This window comes from Meleagris gallopavo, chromosome 1, assembly GCF_000146605.3.
Source record: "Meleagris gallopavo isolate NT-WF06-2002-E0010 breed Aviagen turkey brand Nicholas breeding stock chromosome 1, Turkey_5.1, whole genome shotgun sequence".
In the NCBI taxonomy this organism is placed as follows: domain Eukaryota; kingdom Metazoa; phylum Chordata; class Aves; order Galliformes; family Phasianidae; genus Meleagris; species Meleagris gallopavo.
In genome coordinates this window covers 144,983,427-144,992,910 of record NC_015011.2, presented here as the reverse complement: position 1 = coordinate 144,992,910, position 9,484 = coordinate 144,983,427, and positions in this window count along the sequence as shown.

Below are 9,484 nucleotides of genomic sequence, written 5' to 3'. Positions count from 1 at the left end.
TTTTTCTCTATGCTAAGATTAAATATTTCTCTCTGGCACATAATGTTTTCTGTAGATTTCAGCAGAAACAGTAAACTTGAGAAAAAATACTTGGGGAAAAAATGAGTACAAAATATTCTGCTACTTACCTTCATATGAGCAACTTGCTTTTAATGTGTCTGCACATATTTTGACATCATTTTTATGCAGTTCAGCACAATACGATTCAATTGGCAGTCTTTGCTCTATGAAGACAAGTTTAGACTGAAATTTAATTACCACAAATCCCTAGAGAGTTTGGTCCTTCCAGGTCAAGGATAAAACCCTTGGCATAATAAGCAAGAAACCTGAAAGACGCACTAGAAATATAGTTTAAAATCCTTTTAGCTAAATAGGCATTACTGTTGTTAGCTGTTGTTGCATTTTCCTCTCTGCTTTGCAAATTCTAAATGCATCAGATTATAAAAATATTTGAAATAAATTTTTATTCCAGTAAGAATATTATGGAATTGAAAGACAATTCCGAGGGGGAAATATCAACCGTGTATACAGAATACAGAGAAAAAAAATATACAAAAACCCCACGTCATATACTACTAACAATTGTCTAAAAATGCAAGTCCTAATAGGTCTCTGGCACTTCATGAAAAAAAATGATAAACAAGGCGAAAAGTGAAACAATACCACTGTAAAAAACTTCTGTGTCACTAAAGTCACTGAAGTCTTATGGAATACTGTGGTGATTTCAAAAAATATGTAAAAACTACAGCAGCTTGTGAAAACATTTAAACCAAAGCAGATGCATACAATGTATATATCTGTATCCAAATGACATGAGATATTCATAGTCAATAGATACAAACAGAGGCTGTTGGGATATGATTTGTTTACTGTCTTGTATTTCTGTATTATGGGTTTTCTACAAAAGGGCCACTTTCACCTGGTTGACTGTGAGACTCTTCAGCAGCTAGATAGGATACAGACCACTCTTTATGTTCTTTCATTTGTTGATTCTAAAGAAAATACTGATCTGCATATATAAAAATTAAAATGTTTAAAATAGTAAAAATACTTGGACTTAAACATTTCAAAAACTCAGACAGGATTTTGACATTCAATACTTGGGTTTGATACCCCATGTGAAAATTTGCTAAGTCTATTCAAAACGTCCATCACTCAAATCTATGAGTAAACAATAATCAGATGAAATCACAGTGAAAATATCATTATAAGAAAATCTTTAGCTGTTTATACTGAATGCATAATCCTTCTATGTCTGTTTCTAGATAAAACAGTAAAAGAAATAGAAGTAATCTTAAGTTATAAATAGCATTTTATCTGCTCTACACATCCGGTAGAGCTCTTCACAGGAAACATTTCTATTGCCAAATAAGAGTATAGGGCTGTTCAGTCATTTTACTACAGAATTTTGGAAGTAGGCAGTGGGTTCATCTAGACTGTAATTTTCCATCTTAGGTATTCTATTTCTAATGTATATGTTATTACCATTACTGTTGTCAATCCACAAAACTTTACAATACTGCATTTTATTTTTCCTCTTGCTGTTCCAGATACTGACATTCAAGGACCTCGTTTATTCACACTGGGATAGCTGAGAGTTTAATCTCCTCATCACATCCTAGTCCATGACTATTCACATCCTTCCTACTAATCAAGCAAGTTAATGTCCTTAGTGGATGTAATGTTACTCTCTTAATTCAAAATTCTGAACATAATGCAGGGAAAGAGAAGTAAGTAACTTGTCACACAGTTCCTTCACAATGCCCTTATATTTGGTCAGACAAGCTGCAACATTTGGTAGATAATTAGCCAGTGTCCATGAGTGATCACTCAAGGGAAGTAATACTAAGTTAATGTCACTTACACAAAGTCACAGTCACACTGGACATTGAAATCACAGTTACACTGCACATTAAGAAATGTGCATTTCAACATGTCAGCCCTGCATGCAAATATAAGAGCATAGGATATTGCCTAGGATTTCAAGCATGTGGACAGAAGTATATAGTGCAACACAGTCTGTTAAGTAGAAGGCAGATTTTTGGGCTGGTATTGGCACATTTTGGAATGAAGCAAGGACAATTCTAAACTAATCTTATTTCAATTTCACATACCAGAACATTAAGCACATTGTTTTTTTTTTTTTTTTTTTTTTTTCAACGAGCAGCCTTACTGCATACTAACAGCTAATAAATTTTAGGATTTCAACAAGCTCTCCTGGCAACTGAAGAAAACACTGAAAACCAAGCTGAGTGGTGTGGTTGACACTGTGGAAGGAGGGGATGCCATTCAGAGGGACCTCAACAGGCTTGAAAGGTGGGGTCCAGGTGAACCTAACGAAGTTCAACACAGCAAAGTGCAAGGTTTTGCACTTGGGCAGGAGGAATCCCAGGCATCTATACAGACTGGAAGGAAGGAGCGGTCCTTGAGAGCAGCCCTGTGGATGAGGACCTGGAGGTCTTGATGGATGAAAAGCTTAACATGAGCCAGCAGTGTGCCCTTGCATCTCGGAAAGCAAATGGTATCCTGGGCTCCATCAGAAGAGGAGTGGCCAGCAAGGATAGGGAGGTGATTATCCCCTCTAGTCTGCTCTTGTGAGGCCCCATCTGGAGTACTGTGTCCAGGTCAGTACAAGAAAGACAGAGAGCAGTTGGAGAGGGTGCAGAGGAGAGCCCCAAAGATGATCAGGGGACTGGAGCACCTCCCCTCCAAAGACAGGCTGAGGGAACTGGGCTTGTTCAGCCTGGAGAAAAGAAGGCTGTGGGGTGACCTCACTGCAGCCTTTCAGTACCTAAAGTGAGCCTACAAAGAGGAGGGGAATCAACTCTTTGAAAGGGTAGATGACAGCAGGACGGGGGGAAATGGTTTGAAGTTGAGGGAGGGAAGATTTAGGTTGGATGACAGGGGGAAGTTGTTTACAGAGAGTGATGAGGTGCTGGAGCAGGCTGCCCAGAGAGGTTGTGGATGCCTTGTCCCTGGAGGTGTTCAAGGCTGACTTGGATGGGAACCTGGGCAGTCTGGTCTAGTATTGAAAGTGGAGGTTGGTGGTCCTGCCTTTGTCAGGGAGCTTGGAGATTCGTGATCCCTGAGGTCCCTTCCAAACCAGGCCATTCTGTGATTCTGTGAACCTAAGAAAAGTTACTATCATCTGAAAGTATGTGCTGAACACTGAAATTATATATCCAATTGTTATTTGAAATGTGGTAGTAGATAGCAGCTTCCATTCAGTTATGTCTTCTAAGTGTTGAGACACATCAGCAAGCACATAATGAAAGAATCTTAGTCCCAAATAGATTTTGAACTAAACAGTGTGAGGTACAGTGGAAAAAGTGAAAAGAAATCGTCATCAGATCTGAATTTTATACTAATCTTGTGAACAAAACAACAATCTCCTGATTTCCCAGGTTAATTCCTAGAGTACAGTAATACTTGCAGCTGAAATAGTCCCAGCAGAACAGTAAGAGAGAGAATTCAACAGATGGCAATATTTGGAAAGAATCTGTAGTGATTACCAAATGGAATTCCTTGGAAAGTAGCAAGGAATTAAAAATAGAAGTGTAATGAGAGAAAGAAAGTATGTACCAAAACATCTTCATTTGTGACAATATTTCTCATCTCAGACTTCTCATGAGAGTTCTGAATACTCCTTACCATTTTCTCTTACCCCAGCAAATTTTTATCCACAGGAAAACGTCTTCTGGCAAAAGGGTAACATGATAATAGTGGTCTAAGAGGTTATCATGGAAAAGTGACTTTAGAAATAGGATTTTCTACTAATTCGGTGTTTACCAGGATTCAGTATTAAACCTTTTAAAGTCTGAATGCAGAGGGAAAACTATCCCAGCAATTATAATCTCATCATTATCGGAATCAGAATTATTAGTTGCATCTTTTAAATAAATCTTTTACATGTTGTGTGAAAAATCTGTTATTTCTCTGCTTTGCGTCTGCTGTGTGTTTTAGAAAACTTGCCAAATGACAAGCTACTGGCATTAGCAAGAATGCTTGGATACCTGACAAAGTGCATACGTTTGAAGAATTTTTTTGCAGATTTAACTTGCAGCTGCTGCTTATACAATCGTTCTTCTGTGTTTGTAGGTCTCTGATGAATGCAAAAGGCTGATTATAGTTTGGCACTACTCCTGGTAGCTTAACTCAGGGGATATGTCCTTTAATCTTACCTGGCAGTGAAGTTTCATGTGAATCACACTATTTGAATCTTAGCAGCAGTGATTTGTAATCAGCGATTCCAGTTATGGTTTGTGGAAATACTAATTGACCACCAGCTGTCAGAGCAAATGGGCAAGACAAAATTATTAACTTTTTGTCTTGACCCTCAAAAATGAAAGACAACAGTTACAGGTAAAGTTTCCTTCTTTTGAAAATAAGAAAACAAAATACAATGGCCTTTCTTGCTTGATTAAGAGAAGATTACTATTTAGTTTATCCTAGGAAACATTTAGAAGAAATTAAATATGGCCTTGTTAGATCAAGAACCAACATGCAAAATCATTCATTTACTGCTATACATGTAGGAGCTCTTTGTATTTTTCATTACATTGGCTTTATATATTCACTGTTGAGCGGAAATATATATACAATATGCATTTACAAACTGATGTGCTCTATTATGTGAACCAAAAATACTAATTTTCTCTCCATTATCCAGTTTTGTGTTTATTACAATCATTTCAGAATCTTAAATATGTGTATAACATAATAGATCTTTTATGCATGCCTCTCTGCATACCTAAACCTTTCATGATATCTTTTTACTTCAGAAACCATCTCAACTTATTTTCTGAATCAGTCATTTTGACTTGTAAAAAGTTCCACCTTGTGTTGTTACACTCAAGGGATTTTTAGTCTAAATTCCCAAAACTTCTACTAAGATAGATCTCCTGCACAAAGTCTTAAATTACTTTCCAGTGATTACGCAAATGTATGTCTTTGACTATACAGTAAGAAGAACAATTGCTCCCTGGATATGTAGTCCTGACAGAGAAATTTAAACCACTAAGTAAGAATGAATACTTGAGCTACAAAATAAATAATTACAAAAAAATAATAACAACCAAATAAATATATAAATGTGCTGCTTCTCATTATCAAATTATAAAGATTACTACTATATGTAATAAATTGATTTATTTTGATTTCACACTAATTTAACATTTTATTAATTGCATGGAGGCTAATGATAGAATTTTGCTTAGGAAAATAGAAATGGTTGAGTTAACCTTAAATTTTTTTCAGTGAAAGTAAGGTTATTTAAAAGAAAAGAGAAAAAGCATTAAAAATATCTTTTCTGCTTCAGTGAATTTCAAATAACATACTTAATGTTTTACGTCATTTGATGAAAAATAGGTATTTAAAAAGATCACATAGATTATTTTTTTTAAACAGCAATATCAATATCTTGACTGTAAATCAACAGTGAAAGAAAAAGTTAACAGCGGAATAAAAGAGTTTAAAAGATGAATACTTGACAAATTACATTATGCCTTGGGAAATACTAAAATATCATTCAGTATAGTTACTCAGCTTTCCTGTATTTGCAGTTGACATTTTTGTCTTCCAATGGACACGCATCTTTTTGTACATGTACAGTTACACTAAATAAACTGAGATTTGCAGTCCCTGTTCAAAAAGAAAAAAAAAAAAAAAAACCTCACCAGGCTATTGTGACTTTTATTATCATGAAGTCTTAGAATCTGTAACACAGTCTGCTAGGGAGGTAAATTCAGCTATTTTTCCAAATGTTCATAAGGCTTTTTGTTCTGATTCCCTTTAACAACTTTTTTGCAGTTCTTTCTTTGAGGCAGATAATGCTTCTTGAGAGTAGCAGTCCCTTTTCTTCCACATTAGCTAGAGTACTTTTGTTATTTGGTTCTGTCTTATTTAGAAGGTATTAAATTCCACAACAGCAGCTACTCTTCTAACTGTGTTTTTGAATTCAGCCATAGGTTGATGATAATGGTTGCTACTGATCATTTTAACAACAGCTTACTTGTCCTACTGTATCGAGGAGACTATTCAGAGAAGAAACTGGGTGGCTAGCTTCATTGCAAATCTGACAATCAAGAAGGAGACAAACAAGCTTGAGGAAATCTTCCTTAAAGATCTGCCAACTTTGCTCTGCATCCTTGCCCATAAGGACTGTTTCCCAGGGTTTTTTGTTCTACAGCAGGTGGTTTTACAACAGCTAGTTAATTATCAGAGTAAAAAATTGTCTTGACAAATATGAAGTACTAAATAGGTATGAAGCTCCTCTACTATTATGAGAAGTTATCTTACAGAGTAAGTCCTTAGGCAGACATTCACTCATGTTATCTTGAATTCAGGTAATGCTCTTGGCTACTGTTGGCTACCCTGAGTCTTAGGGTCAATTTTTTAGTTCTTCCTGATATTGTTGTTTTACTTTGTGATGGAGATACATGCCTCCTTTCTCCCCCATCTTCCCTTACACATAAAGCGGTTTTCCTGGCTGGACACTTGCTAGTTTTCGATCAAACCAATGCTGCTTGTTACCAGAGCTCCCGCATTCTCTGTACAGTTACCTCACACTGTTCACAAGTGTGACATTGCTGTAGATACTCAAACTGGAAGTAAGGCTATGAACTTCAGGACAGATAATCTCTAGATAACTTGCAGTGTTTAATTTTTATTCTCTCAATGAGTGAATTTAGTCAATTCAAATTTTGCTGTAGAAATGGCTAACAATATATCTACATGCAATTTCACTTGTGCTATTTAGTCTCTATCAATCCCTAGGACTGATTCATGGTCCTTTGTTACTTAGCAATATAAATACTATTAGCAAGGAAAACATCTTCAGTTTTTGATTTAATATTTACTTTGATTCCACATGGACCCTAGAAGAGATACGGAGCTGAAGAAAGTAGTCTTTGTGATGGGGACCTTGTCTTAAAATAACGGAATGTTATTATCTGATATCCACTATAGACTGGAAAAAGTGTTCAAAGTCTGGACTTTTAATATTAGGTAGACATTCAGGAATGCAAACAATATGTATTGACAGTCTTGGGCAGTGAGAGTATCCTAATAAACCATAAGGTATTGAATTACATCCTGAATTAGAGTGCAGATATAATCTTTATAAGCAGAAATTCTACATAGAAACACAGGGACTATCCCTTGCCCCTGAGGGCATATGTCTGTTTGCAAGAAGAAAGTGAAACAAGGATCATTGTGGGAGGAAATAATACATGAGAAGGATAGAAAAAAGAACAGTCATTTTTGCATAGCCCTCCTTGGCTATACACTTTTCTCCTCATGCTGCCGCTGGTTTCTGATAAGTGCTTTTTCATGCTAGTGATTCCTCCTTGCATCTCCTTCCCTCCCATCCAATTCTCTTAAACTTAGGAGATCAGACAAATAGTGATGATGTTGACAAATAAAAAAAATGACATCAAAAAGATCTGATTTAACTCAATCAAATTTGCTTCAATTTCTGTTCCAAAAGCAAAATTTGGTGACTAAGATCTTTCTTAACAAATCTTGGTCTCTATTATATTCCTTCTCTCTACTTGCATATTGTTCATATTCTCCCAGCCAGAGGACTTATCACATGTCAAACAGTCTTAACTTTACATGTAAGAGCCTACAAAACTGTGCTTCTGATGAGAGCAGTGAAACATCTGTCCCTGGATACTTCTCTGCAATAGCAATGCTTTACACTGACCCTGCTCAAGTCACAGTCCTGCAATTAACTGCTTTCACAGAACAAGGTCAGTGACAGCTTTGGGACATACTTGTCAACAGACATGGGGTAAAGAGAATAGATGTTTTTTGATGACCTGTAATGGTAAGGTTCAGTATTTCAAGATGATGTTGAGGATTGTCTTATTGTCTCCTTCCAAGGGAGACCAAGGTATTTCTTCTGCCCTCCAGCTTGAACTCTGCTATATCCCAAGAAGTTAACAAGCGTGAGTTTATATTAGCAACATGAAATCTTTCCGAGACCTTGAGCCAGTGATTGCTAGTAAGAGAGAGCAGCAGTAAAAATCTCATCCAAAAAAAGGAGCTAATAATTACAATCTTTGAATACTGGGTTAAACAAAAAAGAACTTTCGCTCTCTCTCAGAGCTGAAACAATAATACTTTTCTTTGCGTTCACAGCATATGTCCCCAAAGATGGAATATTTGTGATTATAAAAAATAATATAAACAAATTTTAGTGTTTTAGGAGAAAGCTCAATACATGTGTACCTCCTATGTGTAAAAGGAGAACTGGCTTCAATGGATGAAGAGAAAACTGAGGTACTGAATGAGTTCTTTGCCTCGACCTTCACTGGAGGCCAGGATTCTAGTATTTCTCACATCCCTGAGCCCTGCATCCCTAAACCTCTATGTGGGGACTGGGGTGGCAAATCCCCTCCCCCACTGTATGGGCAGAGCAAGTCTGAGACCACCTCATGAGACTGAATATGTACAAGTCTATGGGGCCAGATGACATACATCCCAGGGTTCTGAAGGAGCTGGCTGAGGTGGTTGCCGAGCTGCTCTCCATCGTATTTGAAAAGTTGTGGCTGTCAGGTGAGATCCAGGATGACTGGAAGAAGGATCATGTCACTCCCATTTACAAGGAAGGGAGCAAGGAAGACCCAGGGAACTACAGGCCAGTGAGTCTCACCTCTGTGCCTAGGAAGATCATGGAACAGATCCTCATGAATGACATGCTTGATCACGTGAGGAATTAGCGTGTGATCCGAGACAGTCAGCATGCCTTCACCAGGGGAAGGTCATGCTTAACCAATCAGGTGGCTTTCTATGATGGAGTGACAGCATTGGTGGACAAGGGAAAGGCAACCAATGTCATTAACCTGGACTTGAGCAAGGTATTTGACATAGTTCCCCACTACATTCGTATCTCCAAATTGGAGGGATGTGGATTTGATGGGTGGACCACTCAATGGATAAGAAATTGGTTAAAAGGCCTCAGACAGAGAGTGGTCATCAATGGTTCTATGTCCAGGTAGAAGCCAGTAATGAGTGGCGTTCCCCCAGGGGTCTGTCTTGGGACTGGTGCCCTTTAACATCTTAATCAATGACATTGATGATGGAATCAAATGCACCCTCAGCAAGTTTGCTGAAGAAAACCAAGCTGAGTGGTGTGGTTGACACAGTGGAAGGAGGGGATGCCATTCAGAGGGACCTCAACAGGCTTGAAAGGTGGGGGTCCAGGTGAACCTAACGAAGTTCAACACAGCAAAGTGCAAGGTTTTGCACTTGGGCAGGAGGAATCCCAGGCATCTATACAGACTGGAAGGAAGGAGCGGTCCTTGAGAGCAGCCCTGTGGATGAGGACCTGGAGGTCTTGATGGATGAAAAGCTTAACATGAGCCAGCAGTGTACCCTTGCATCTCGGAAAGCAAATGGTATCCTGGGCTCCATCAGAAGAGGAGTGGCCAGCAAGGATAGGGAGGTGATTATCCCCTCTAGTCTGCTCTTGTGAGGCCCC